Genomic DNA, 12,867 nt, shown 5'->3' on the forward strand with positions numbered 1-12,867 from the left:
ACCACAAAGCCGTTTTTCTGGACTTGCAGAACGCCTACGACAAGATCTGGCACGACAACCTCGTACACAAGATGCTGACGCAGATCGCTATACCGGATATCTAAATCAAGATTGTGGATGACTTCCTAGTTGGTAGGAATTTCTTAATGGCTCAATGGGGAATGCGACAGGTGGACGCCACTATCAAAAATGGTTCAAATGGCTCTGAGCACTATGGAACGTAACTTCTAAGGTCATCAGTCCCCTAGAAATTAGAACTACTTAAACCTAACTAACCTAAGGACATCACACACCTCCATGCCAGAGGCAGAAATCGAACCTGTGACCGTAGCGGTCGCGCGGTTCCAGACTGATGCCCCTAGAACCGATCGGCCACCCCGGCCGGCGACGCCATTATCACCTGGTGCCGGGCAAGCAAAATAGCTCTTAATGCCGCCAAAACAACGGGAGTCTATTTCTCGAAATGGCGCCCATTCCTCCTCCACAATATCTCGATTGCAGGCGTGCACATGCCCTGGTCCCCGACGACCTCCTATCTAGGGGTCCGGATGCTATTCCACTGTCATGCGGACTATGTCGCCAACAAGAGGCAAAAGCTGACCTGGGCTTTGCACCCCCTTCTCCACAGTGTCGAACTTAACTTACATACCAAGCTCTGCATCTACCAAGCCGTTATCCTCTCTGCCCTCACGTATGGCTCGGCTGCATGGGCCACGATTAGTGTCACCAGGACAACGCCAGCAGAATAAGGTTCTCAGGTAGGGCCTGCATGACCCACCACTCACAAGATTTGTGACTTACCATGAGGAAGCGGATATCATCCCTCTCAAGACAACCATATGCAACAACGTGCGGTGGCCCTATGAGAAAGTGGATGCCCTGTAAGGCACTACCCATGGGTTATGCCACATTGGGACCACACTTCCACGCCGCTGGCATCGACATCCGGTTCCTCCAACCATCGTAGAGGAATCGGATTCCGACCACAGCTAACAATTGACCTAGCACTCCCACCTCGGATGCAATCTTTTTCAGAACTAGCCCCCCATACTATGTCCACTACTTTCTCACCACACCTGCCCAAGTCAGGCTGAGTTCTTCTATCTGACTGATGTGGTACTGTCACCGTTGGAGGGTGGTATGGGACTCCACGTCCCACCAACACACCTCCAAAGTGTATTGCAGTGATGCAGTGTCACTGCCCTGTGAATGAACTTATTGCCTCACAAACACAGTTTGACTGTAACATACCACATATGAAAAAAGAAAGAAAAAAACCTCTCTTCAGTACTTCGTCTATTCACCTGAGGATGGACGGACGTCATTGGGCCGAAATATCGTGGCAGAGTGTTGATGGGATCCGGCTGCAAACTCGAAAATTACTGGAAAAAAAACTGACAGGACTTTTCTCACAACACAGAACGACATTAAAAAGGAAATCTATAACCTTCTTGCTGACGTAATGTGCGGCTTGGTGTTAATTTCGAGGCACAAAAAGCCCTGTTACAAAACATTCCGGGTAGAGATAGGACTGTGGCGTCTCGGAGTCTTCTAGTAGAGGTTCACGATGATAACCTGGTAACCGTAACTGCGCAGAATCCCAAAAAGAAACTGCCGGTGCCTGACGGCCTTCCAGCAGACGTTTACCATGTTTTCCAGGCGCAAATGAAACATAAATTGTTCCTCAGGTGTAATGAATTAATGAATTCTGGCAGGGAGATCTCAAAGGAATTTTTAGAATGAACTGGCCTCCTCAGGCGACACCGCCTTAAAGAAGCACTGTCCTTACGGGTGAGGGAAGCTAGACAAAGTGTGTCCCACAATGGCCTATCTGTCTCCATTTTTCTGTCCTCATTCTTTCCCTGGCTTGTCCTTTTTCCTACCATCCCTTGTTATATGTAAACAGTGGGGTGGACAGGGCTCCTAAGCCATAGTGAAGGCCAACTGTTTAGGGGTGACAACCCCCAATAATAAGCCTCTCAAAGTAACATCTTGGGCAGTATCTTGGACAGTGGATCTCCACCGGTGCCACGAAGAATAATCTTGAACTGAGCATGGAGGGAAATTTCGCTGAGTGCACTACCCCAGGTGGTAACCAATCCACCGTCAGCCGAGATGACGTTGGTGGACCCTCGTATTCTGGGGAGTCCAAACCAAGATGCTTTGAGGAGGTGTTGGAGCATCCTGAAATCACTGGGCATAAACTCAGACCAAGACGACAAAGTTTCTTCGCAAGATTTAATAGTAATTCCCTGCTCGAAGTGGGTAAATTGAAACATCTGACTCATTCAGTAACACAACCCAACATAGTACTGACAATAGTACAGGAAAACAGGAAACCAGTTTCATGATGATTGTGCCTTCGAGTCCCAAGGATAAAGAATCCTCAAAGGAATGTAGTCAGAGGGTGATGAAGAACGTATGCCACTTAGGTAGAGGATTTATAATCAGACACAAGATACTGGATTCAGTGATTGATTTCACCGCTCCAAGCAGTTGTGTATCCATCGTCTCCCTCAGATGTGCTATCAAGAACTACAATGTAGCCTTTGTACATGCTCCAACCAACCAGAACAACAGATGCAATCAAAACAGAACTTACAACTTCTGGGAAGTATTAGAAGATATTCTCTCTAAAGTTCCAGAGACACACACACCATCATACTGCTTGGTGACTTCAATGCCCAACTGGAAAGAGAGAAAAAATAGAGAAATATAGTGGTCAACTATCCAGCACACATGAGAACCAACTGCAATGGGGGACTATTGGTGGATCTGTGTAGGACTTGTGGGTTGGTCATGAAGTCTACAGCATTCAAACGCCTGCCAAGGAAGCAGAAGACTTGGATTTCACCTAACACCAACTTGGGTGAATTCCAGACAGTCATGTTGCCATTTATCTCAAAAGGAAATACAAAACGTGAAGGAATTAAAAAGTGCCAATCTGGACTCAGACCACTACCCCTGAAAGATCAAAATGAGACTCAAGCCTAGAAACACTACACTACACAGAACCTCCAAGATGGTAGGATCTGATGTAGAGCGACTTAAGAACAGACAAGAAGCAAACCAGAGACTGAACAGTACAGATTTCAACAGCTGGAAACAACTGAAGGATAGTCTTGCGAACATGGCCAATGAGCTTTTACACGCATCACGTGAAACGGCAGCAAGAATTCTCTGAGCTTTGGGTCATTTTGCAGCTCGTGGTAAAATATCAGAGTGATGTTTGACAGGTTGACTATCCCATCCGAAGATGGGGGTCTAAATCTCACTAATGTTGGGAGGAAGTGACAAATTACAACCATCAGTCCTCCAGATGTCTTGTATCCACCCATAGATGTGCGGCACATCACCAACGCTTTTATCGTAGTTGTATCAAAACCAGTCCACCCCTCGAATATGGTAAAACTTATGTTCATACACATGAAATTAAAGGAAGACAAAAGCTGGAATGTGATCGAAGAAAAATACCTGTACTCCAACTGGAATGTCATATGGAAAAAATATCAGCACTTCTCACGAGCAAACTAAGTGAAAACTACTTCGTACAAGGCAGTAGACAGAAAAGTAACAACCAAAGCGCAATTTCATGCCATCCACCTGCGTGATTCAATGATTCAAATACATGTGACAATAGCGGCGTAATAGACATTGAATAACATAGATTTGTGTGCACTGAAGTGAAGGACATCTGGTAAACTATCAGGAAAGCCACGATAAAGCGAAAAGTACCACCCCACTCCCCCCCCCCCCCCCCCCCCTCTCAGTACCATGACTGTCGGTATTGTGAATCCTGGTGATGTGCCATACCCACTCAAAGAAATAAATGCTGTAAAGTGACCAAAAGGCCAAACAATACATTACCTTCTGACCGAATAAAAAAGAACCAAAGATGATTTCCAAATGTGTCTTTTCCACCTGCATCATAACCTAATGAAGACAAAAGACGATAAATAATTGCAATTTTTGAAGTTATCATAATTACGTGAAACTAAGTCTACAACATGAAAGGTAAAAGACAAACTCAAGAACAAAATAAAAATCCTTGTTTTCCTCTTTTTTTTCTTGTAGAATGAATTTGTTTTGAAGGGAAACAGAAATTTAATCTGAAATACACTGCTCAGAAGCACCTTATTTTACGGTGAAGCAATCTTAGAGAAAAACTTAATCCTCACGACAGTAGATGAAGTACATTTTATGTCATTTTATTTTATTTCGTGTGTCGAAATCTCTTTTAATCCGAAGCAGTGACTGCCTTAATTTCTTCTGTTCTGCGATAAAATCATCTTCATCTGAAGCATCCAAAATGGCAGTACGGAGATTCCGGGTTGCGGCGTGCTCAGAGTTAAGAGAAGACAACTCAGCAAACACACATCGGAAAACGTTTGTGTTGAATGACTCATGGAGATATTTCGGAGTGAACTGGAAAACACACCTTTGCGAAGTCAACTTTGAAGCCATTGCTCAGTTGAGGTAGTTACAGTGCAGACGTTATCTTCTAAGGTAGACAGAACAAAGAGGAGAGAGAGTTATTATCTTCCTACCAAAGTATCAATTTCTCACAAGAAGGTGGCAATGAAGACTGGAAGAGACAGTAAGATTGGACAGAGGGGTTAAACGTCACGCAATGTAGATGTTAAGTTTGTGGTTCGAGTCCATTCCATCTGGAAGCTCAGAGATAATTCGCTTCACTTTCGAACCCACCTATAGTAGCACAAATTTCTGGAAGCTATTTCTCCAAACAGCAGGTGCCGTCCGCCAGGTGAGCGCGTCGCGGGGCTGTGGGTGTATTTATCAATTGTCGTTTTCTTATTTGCAGACATAGTACTTGCCTTGCAGCTACGTATAGAATTTTGCATGCATGACATTTATGACCGTAGTTCAAGAGTTGTAAAATACACTCGCAAATTTGATAGAGGCCTAGCATCTCACTGAATTTAACAGTGGGGAACTGGCAGCAGAGGCAGCGCGAAACCTCTGTATTGTGAGTGGGCGAGTGAGTTTGCGCAAAATACGTCAAAAAAGAGTTATATTCTTTCAAGAAAGATCGTTCTGAATCAATGATTTTCCACATTTAGGAAGTCTCGGTAGCTGGCACACATGATGAACTGTAAGTGATAAACTGAGACGGTTTAAGCGTCGTGCGACATTTGCATTCAGCAGACATGGTTCAGAGATCGTATATCAGTTTTCCATGCTCCAATTCAATCCAACAAAAATCAAAACAGTGATTATTACCCCATTTTTGTTTGAACGCCATCAGTACATACATTAGGCTTTTTATGCAATACTGTTACTGGTGATAAGTTATGATGTCTTTATACACTACTGGCCATTAAAATTGCTACACCAAGAAGAAATGCAGATGATAAACGGGTATTCATTGGACAAATATATTATACTAGAACTGACATGTGATTACATTTTCAAGCAATTTGGGTGCATAGATCCTGAGAAATCAGTCCCCAGAACAACCACCTCGGTCCATAATAACGGCCTTGATACGCCTGGGTATTAAGTCAAACAGAGCTTGGATGGCGTGTACAGTTGCAGCTGCCCATGCGGCTTCAACACGATACAACAGTTCGTCAAGAGTAGTGACTGGCGTATTGTGACGAGCCAGTTACTCGGCCACCATTGGCCAGACGTTTTCAGTTGGTGAGAGATCTGGAGAATGTGCTGGCCAGGGCAGCAGTCGAACATTTTATGTATCGAGAAAGGCCCGTACAGGTCCTGCAACATGCGGTCGTGCATTATTCTGCTGAAACGCAGGGTTTCGCAGGGATCGAATGAAGGGTAGAGCGAAGGGTCATAACACATCTGAAATGTAACGTCCACTGTTCAAAGTGCCGTCAAAGCGAACGAGAGGTGACCGAGACGAGTAACCAATGGCACCCCATACCATCACGCCGGGTAATACGCCAATATGGCGATGACGAATACACGCTTCCAATGTGCGTTCACCGCGATGTCGCCACACACGGATGTGACCATCATGATGCTGTAAACAGAACCTGGATTCATCCGATAAAATGACGTTTTGCCATTCGTGCACCCAGGTTCGTCGTTGAGTACACCATCGCAGGCGCTCCTGTCTGTGATGCAGCATCAAGGGTAACCGCAGCCATGGTCTCCGAACTGATAGTCCATGCTGCTGCAAATGTCGTCGAACTGTTCGTGCAGATTGTTGTCGTCTTGCAAACGTCCCCAACTGTTCACTCAGGGATCGAGACGTGTCTGCACGATCCGTTACAACCATGCGGATAAGATGCCTGTCATCTCGACTGCTAGTGATACGAGGCCGTTGGGATCCAGCACGGCGTTCCGTATTACCCTCCTGAACCCACCGATTCCATATCCTGCTAACAGTCATTGGATCTCGACCAACGCGAGCAGCAGTGTCACGATACGATAAGCCGCAATCGCGATAGGCTACACTCCGACATGTATCAAAGTCGGAAACGTGATGGTGCGCATTTCTCCTCCTTACACGAGGCATCAGAACAACGTTTCACCAGGCAACGCCGGTCAACTGCTGTTTGTGTATGAGAAATCGGTTGGAAACTTTCCTGATCTCAGCACGTTGTAAGTGTCGCCACCGGCGTCAACCTTGTGTGAATGGTCTGAAAAGCTTATCATTTGCATATCCCAGCCTCTTCTTCCTGGCGGTTAAATTTCGTGTCTGTTGCACGTCATCTTCGTGGTGTAGTAATTTTAATGGCCAGTACTGTATTAACTTCATAAGAAGAAATTAAATGCCGAGCCGTGAAAAGCGACATAAACTATAACAAAGGTCAGTCTGAACATACTTTGCATCAGCTTGCTGAAAAAGGCTATTGTGCTCTAGAAACTCCTTTCCAGCTATGTGCCCATCACAGACGATATTTGTTTCGAACACCGGAGACGCCTTTCGGCCGCAGTGTAAGAAAAACGACAGACAAAACTGAATCGCGTGTTGCTACTACGCAATATTGCACTCTGCTGATTACGAAAACCAAACTATTCAGGGGGCTGTTTGGGAAATCGTCCTTCACGTACTTTTACTCTGATCTGAAGCCCTGAAATTTACACTTCTCCTGTTCTTATCGAACAACCGTCAAGGTTATTGTTTTGTTGACGAAACTGCACTTCCAACTTCGTTTGGTAAAATCTTTTACTCAGAATGGCTTATAGAACAACCGTCAAGGTTATATTTTTGTTGACGAAACTGCACTACCAACTTCGTTTGGTAAAATCTTTTACTCAGAACGGCTACGTTTGTAAAGGTGTGGAATCAGTAAACTATCTGAACATTTTCGGTCTATTTTAGATAATGTGAGAGAATACCAATACAAATGAAATGCAGCTTACCGCGGTAACCTTACTACAAATGTGTATTTTAATAAAACATTAAATATCTGTAACGGAAAAGTGCCTATATGGGTATGAAATAGTAATATGTTATTCGGTATGCTTTGGTCTTTGTTTACATGCTTTGCTGTGTGACACTCAAGAAGTATTTCATAAATAACGCTATGTATTCACAAAAACCAAACGTTATGTCAGTAGAAGCGGAAAGAAGCATTAATAATTGTGCAGCATCATGGTTTTCGCCCTTACGCTATCAGATACTGGAAGTGGTGACACGATATTTGATGTAGAAGATTTCTTAAGATATCCTTACATATTTTCGACATGGCTGCTTATAGGTCTGTAACAGAACGGCTAAAAACATAGCATTCTGCGAGACTGGAAACGGAAGTCAACATAGCCTTCGTTTGACATGCGACCATGTGACCCCCAGAGGTGGCGAACAACTGCAGTATTTACTACAACTTATTGTCTTAGTGGTGGCTAGAACATTAATATCGCATAGTGAAAAACTAGATTAGTTGCTCTTTTAACGTGGAATGACTTTTCTGAACTCAAAATCATAAACTGATAACCTTGCGCCTTACTTTAAATGAAAACCACAAAGATTATTCAATGGCAGTGACACACAAAATGAAGTGAATTTAGGTAGATCATTCAGTGCCATCGAAGAAGTAATTCATCTGGCACAGAGTTGCCAAACTTATTCCGGGTTGTTACCAAGATTCAATCATACTGCCAGTAGAAAGAATACCAACCGATGGGAGCCGTGAGCGAATTCAGACCTAACTACACAGCACTGATCGCAAAAGAACATTCACAGAGGGACTTCGTAAGTTACGAACAACATTAAGTTCCAAATCTAGTAGTCTACTGTGCACAAAAACCATATGCTCTGTCTGAAAGAGCGATTCCAAAATGAGTGGAGAAAATCAAACCAGGTAACATGAACGCTGAACGTAATGTCTGGCATAAGTCATCCTCAAGCTAAACCGTCATTCAGTCTCTAAATACTGGAAGAACGTCTAAAATCATCTACTTGCAATAATTACAGTATTATCAGTTCTGATACCTTCTCAATAAAAGCAAAAAGCATCTATTTTGAAGAGCTTCCAAATTTGCAGTACGCTTAATAGATAGAAAACCCGAAATAATAACTGGTTCACCAAGTTGAACGTGGTGCTGAGATTCTATGCAGCGTCTGCGCGGACTGTTACTAATTTAGTCCCTGATGTTTTCATACGAACGACGCTCTAGGCTGCCTTAACATTCGTATGAGAATTATCGAGTTTTAATGCGACGGCGTAGATGGACAGAAGGTCATAGAATTTATCGAGACTGTCCATATGTTGCTGTTTAATAACGGCAAATTACGATTACGGCGCAAGGTTTTATTTCGGTCTGTGAAGGAATTGCGCAGCCGGCCGGTGTGGCCGTGCGGTTAAAGGCGCTTCAGTCTGGAACCGCGTGACCGCTACGGTCGCAGATCCGAATCCTGCCTCGGGCATGGATGTGTGTGTTGTCCTTAGGTTAGTTAGGTGTAATTAGTTCTAAGTTCTAGGCGACTGATGACCTCAGAAGTTAAGTCGCATAGTTCTCAGAGCCATTTGAACCATTTTTGGAATTGCGCAAAACTGGGTGAATAGCGTCTAAACCTCTGCACGCCACAACACACTCCTATTATAAGCTAATTAATCGGATGTCAGTGGCATGAGAACGATTATTGACTGCAACTTTCGATGCTGTCGTTTTAAGGACCGGCGTCCCTTATCTCAGATTGGTACATTCACCATTCTCCCTCACCCCTGAATGTTTGTAACATGATCACGGACTCTCCCTGTACAACGACCGGCTTCTTCTTGTCAGCTTTTCTGACTGGTTATTCTGCCGTGGCTCTGAAGATATGTGCGTCAGATAAAAACGAATACTGCGTACACGAACATCCGATGTTTCCACCGTTCAAACTCCATCAAAATAGTGCATCAAAATTGTGCAAGTAAGCGGCGTAATAGCTGCTATGAACTAATAAATAATACATAGTAAAGTTTCTAATCTCCGTTAGACATCTGGCGATTATGAAAGGTTACTTTTATTACTTACACAACATTGCAGTACGATCTGAAAGGTTTCGTAAGATCCCATCATTTAAATTCGTTGCGGCCGTTTTGAATTAAAGTAGAGAAATAGGGAACACACATTTTCAGCGAGATTTGAATGTATGGTTACAGGTGCAGTAGCACACATCCAGTGTGGCATCGAGGATGTGAACGTTCTCCCATTGCTGTGGTAGAGGTTAAAGGCAGAAAGCATCTGATTTATCACAAAGTAAATAATGAGTGACTTTGTGATTTACTCTTAAAAGAACTTTCTTGCGCTCTAAAACTTAAAGTGCCGACCCACTGCCACTTACTGCGCTCAACTTGTTCAGATTATTTAATCACAATTACAAGTAAATATCTAGCGGACCTAGTAGGATAACGCAGATCCTGTCCTGGAAGTCCGTCAATTATCTCTGGGTTACCAATCATTTTCTGGATGGCAGCTTATATACACATAAGAAAAAAAGCTATGCATTACCCCGGTTCCCAGAGCTCCTGAAGATAGATGTTGACTGTGGATATTGCATCACAGATACAGTCCCTTTGACTGTTCATAGATGTCACTAAACCAGCCCAGAGATGTAAACAACCGCGCATGAGCAGCGCCTGTTAGATGGAGGGGGTCCGACAACCGATCAGTTCCACTCATTCCACCTGTAAGGAGGTACACGGCTCGTGTCGCCTGTCGTTCAACCGTCCATCGACGGTCAATACCGCGGTTCGACCGCGTCTGCATTGTTACTTTGTGCCAGGAAGGGCTCTCAACGAGGGAAGTGTCCAGGCGTCTCGGAGTGAACCAAAGCGATGTTGTTCGGATATGGAGGAGATACAGAGAGACAGGAACTGTCGATGACATGCCTCGCTCAGGCCGCCCAAGGGCTACTTCTGCAGTGGATGACCGCCACCTACGGATTATGGGTCGGAGGAACCCTGACAGCAACGCCACCATGTTGAATAATGCTTTTCTTGCAAGCACACGACTCCGTGTTACAACTCAAACTGTGCGCAATTGGCTGCATGATGTGCCACTTTACTTCCGACGTCCATGGCGATGTCCAATTTTGCAACTACGACACCATGCAGCGCGGTACCGATGGGCCCTACAACATGCCGAATGGACCGCCCAGGATTGGCATCACCGATGAGTGTCGCTTATGCCTTCATTTAGACAATCGTCGGAGACGTGTTTGGAGGCAACCCGATAAGGCTTAACGCCTTAGACTCACTGTCCAGCAAGGTGCAGCAAGGTCAATGTTCCCTTTTGCTTTACGGTGGCATTAGATGGAACCGACGCACGTCGCCGGTGGTCGTGGAAAACGCCGTAATGGCTGTACGATACGTTAATGCCATCGTCCGAACGATAGTGCAACCATGTCGGCAGCATATTGGCGAGCCATTCGTCTTGTTGGACTATGATTCGTGCCCCCATCGTCCACATCTTGTCGATGACTGCCTTCAGGTTAACGACATCGCTCGACTAGAGTGACCGGCTTTTTCTCCTGACATGAACTCTGTCGAAGATGCCTGCAATAGACTGAAAAGGGGCAGTTTATGGACGAAGTGACCCGCCGACCACTCTGAGGGATGTAGGCCGAATCGTGGTTGAGGAGTGGGACAATCTGGACCACCAGTGGCTTGATGAACTTGTGCATATTATGCCACGACGAGTACAGAGATGGATCAATGCAAGTGGACGTTCTACTCGGTATGCAATGTATGGTTTTCATGATCAATATAAAGGGCGGGAACGATGTTTATGTTGATCTCTTTACCAGTTTTATGTACAGGTTCCGGAACTCCCGGAATCGAGGTGATGCAAAACTGTTTTTAATGTGTGTATTAAATTCGTCCCGAACAGTTACTCGGTCCTCGTCGCAGACGGCTGCTGGCCCTCCCCAGACGTACAGTGTCACGTGGTGTGACGTACACGCCATGGCGCGTTTTTTCGTATATCTCAGCTCGTGAAGGGTGTTGGCACTTGCTCCATACACTTACGCATCCTGCAGTGCTCGTATACTGTGCATAATCCCGGACTTGGATTGTGAAGGGCGGCCTGTTATATTGGCTGCCGTAAGTGAGCGACTCCTACTTAGTCTCTGCGGCGGCCGGGCGGCGGTAGGGTTTCATGTCTAAGACTGTACGTATGAGGGCAATATGCGCATTGCAAGGACTGTATCCTACAGTGAGATACAAGAGGCACACACGTAGTGGTGGATGAAGCTACACGTTGCTGAACAGACGTTCTGATTCGCAGTGTTCATTATTTGACGCATCTTAAGTGGCACGTGTTCACAGCTCAAATGCGCAACTGAAAAGTTCCGTATGTGAACGAGGGTAATAGCGCACGATCCGATTCGACCTGTCTGTCTTCAAACATGACGTCAAATTTCGAATAGACAGCACAGTTTACGCTATTTACTAAGAAAACCACAGATAAAATTTAACAACAGTCTGCTTACGGCCTTCAAGATGGCGATGACAAGCTACACAATTTCGGCTGCAAACCAACTTAAAAATACGCAAAATGTGTTATCCACTTAATGAAACGAAACTAATGGGATATCCGCGGGTCACGACAAACTTAAAGACGACAATGAGACTAAAATTATTGCAAGATAACCACACGATCTAAAAATAACAAGAATTCGTCCAGAACAAACTAAATAAAGAACAAAACACACACACACGTATATACACACAAACCGGATCGAATATTTCATTTGACCTATAGAGATCGACGGGAAAGAAAAGAAGAAGTATTTCTAAGAGTTGGTAAGCGCGTTTCCTACACCTGAGAAATAGTGTCTGTTCCAATTTGGAGCCAGTCGTGTAAGAGTGGCGCTGCTAGAGCCACTATGGAGATGCAGATTAGGTTTGCTTTAAATACGCGCTGAAATGGTTATTAGCGGTATATACCTTTGAGACTGAACATGGTGAACTGATGTTAATGGAGAATACTTTAAGGCGACAAAGCCGCCATCATCAGTACCCCTCTGACTTTGAGAACGGTGGTATAATAAGGCTACAAGTAGCTGCATATTCCTCCTGTGATTCTGCAGAAAGACCTGACATGCGTATAGCCATTGTACTTAATTGCTGGCAACGGTGCTCACACGAATGTACCGTAGCGAGAAAACCAGACTCCGGACGGCCATGTGATACTACCGAGAGGACAGACCGTCTTGTTCGGCACATGGCTCTGTCGCATCGTACTGCATCTGCAGCAGCAGCTGGCAACACAGTGAACACAACGAACTTTTACAAGTCGGTTACTTCAGGGACAGTTTCGAGCCCGGCGAACTATAGCGCGCACTACACTGACCTCAAACCAACGCCGTTTGGCACAACAGTGGTGTCAAGTGAGAGATTACTGAAGGCCAGGGTGGCCGTCTTTTGTGTTTCCTGATCAAAGCTG

Source organism: Schistocerca americana, chromosome 6 (assembly GCF_021461395.2).
Source record: "Schistocerca americana isolate TAMUIC-IGC-003095 chromosome 6, iqSchAmer2.1, whole genome shotgun sequence".
NCBI lineage: Eukaryota > Metazoa > Arthropoda > Insecta > Orthoptera > Acrididae > Schistocerca > Schistocerca americana.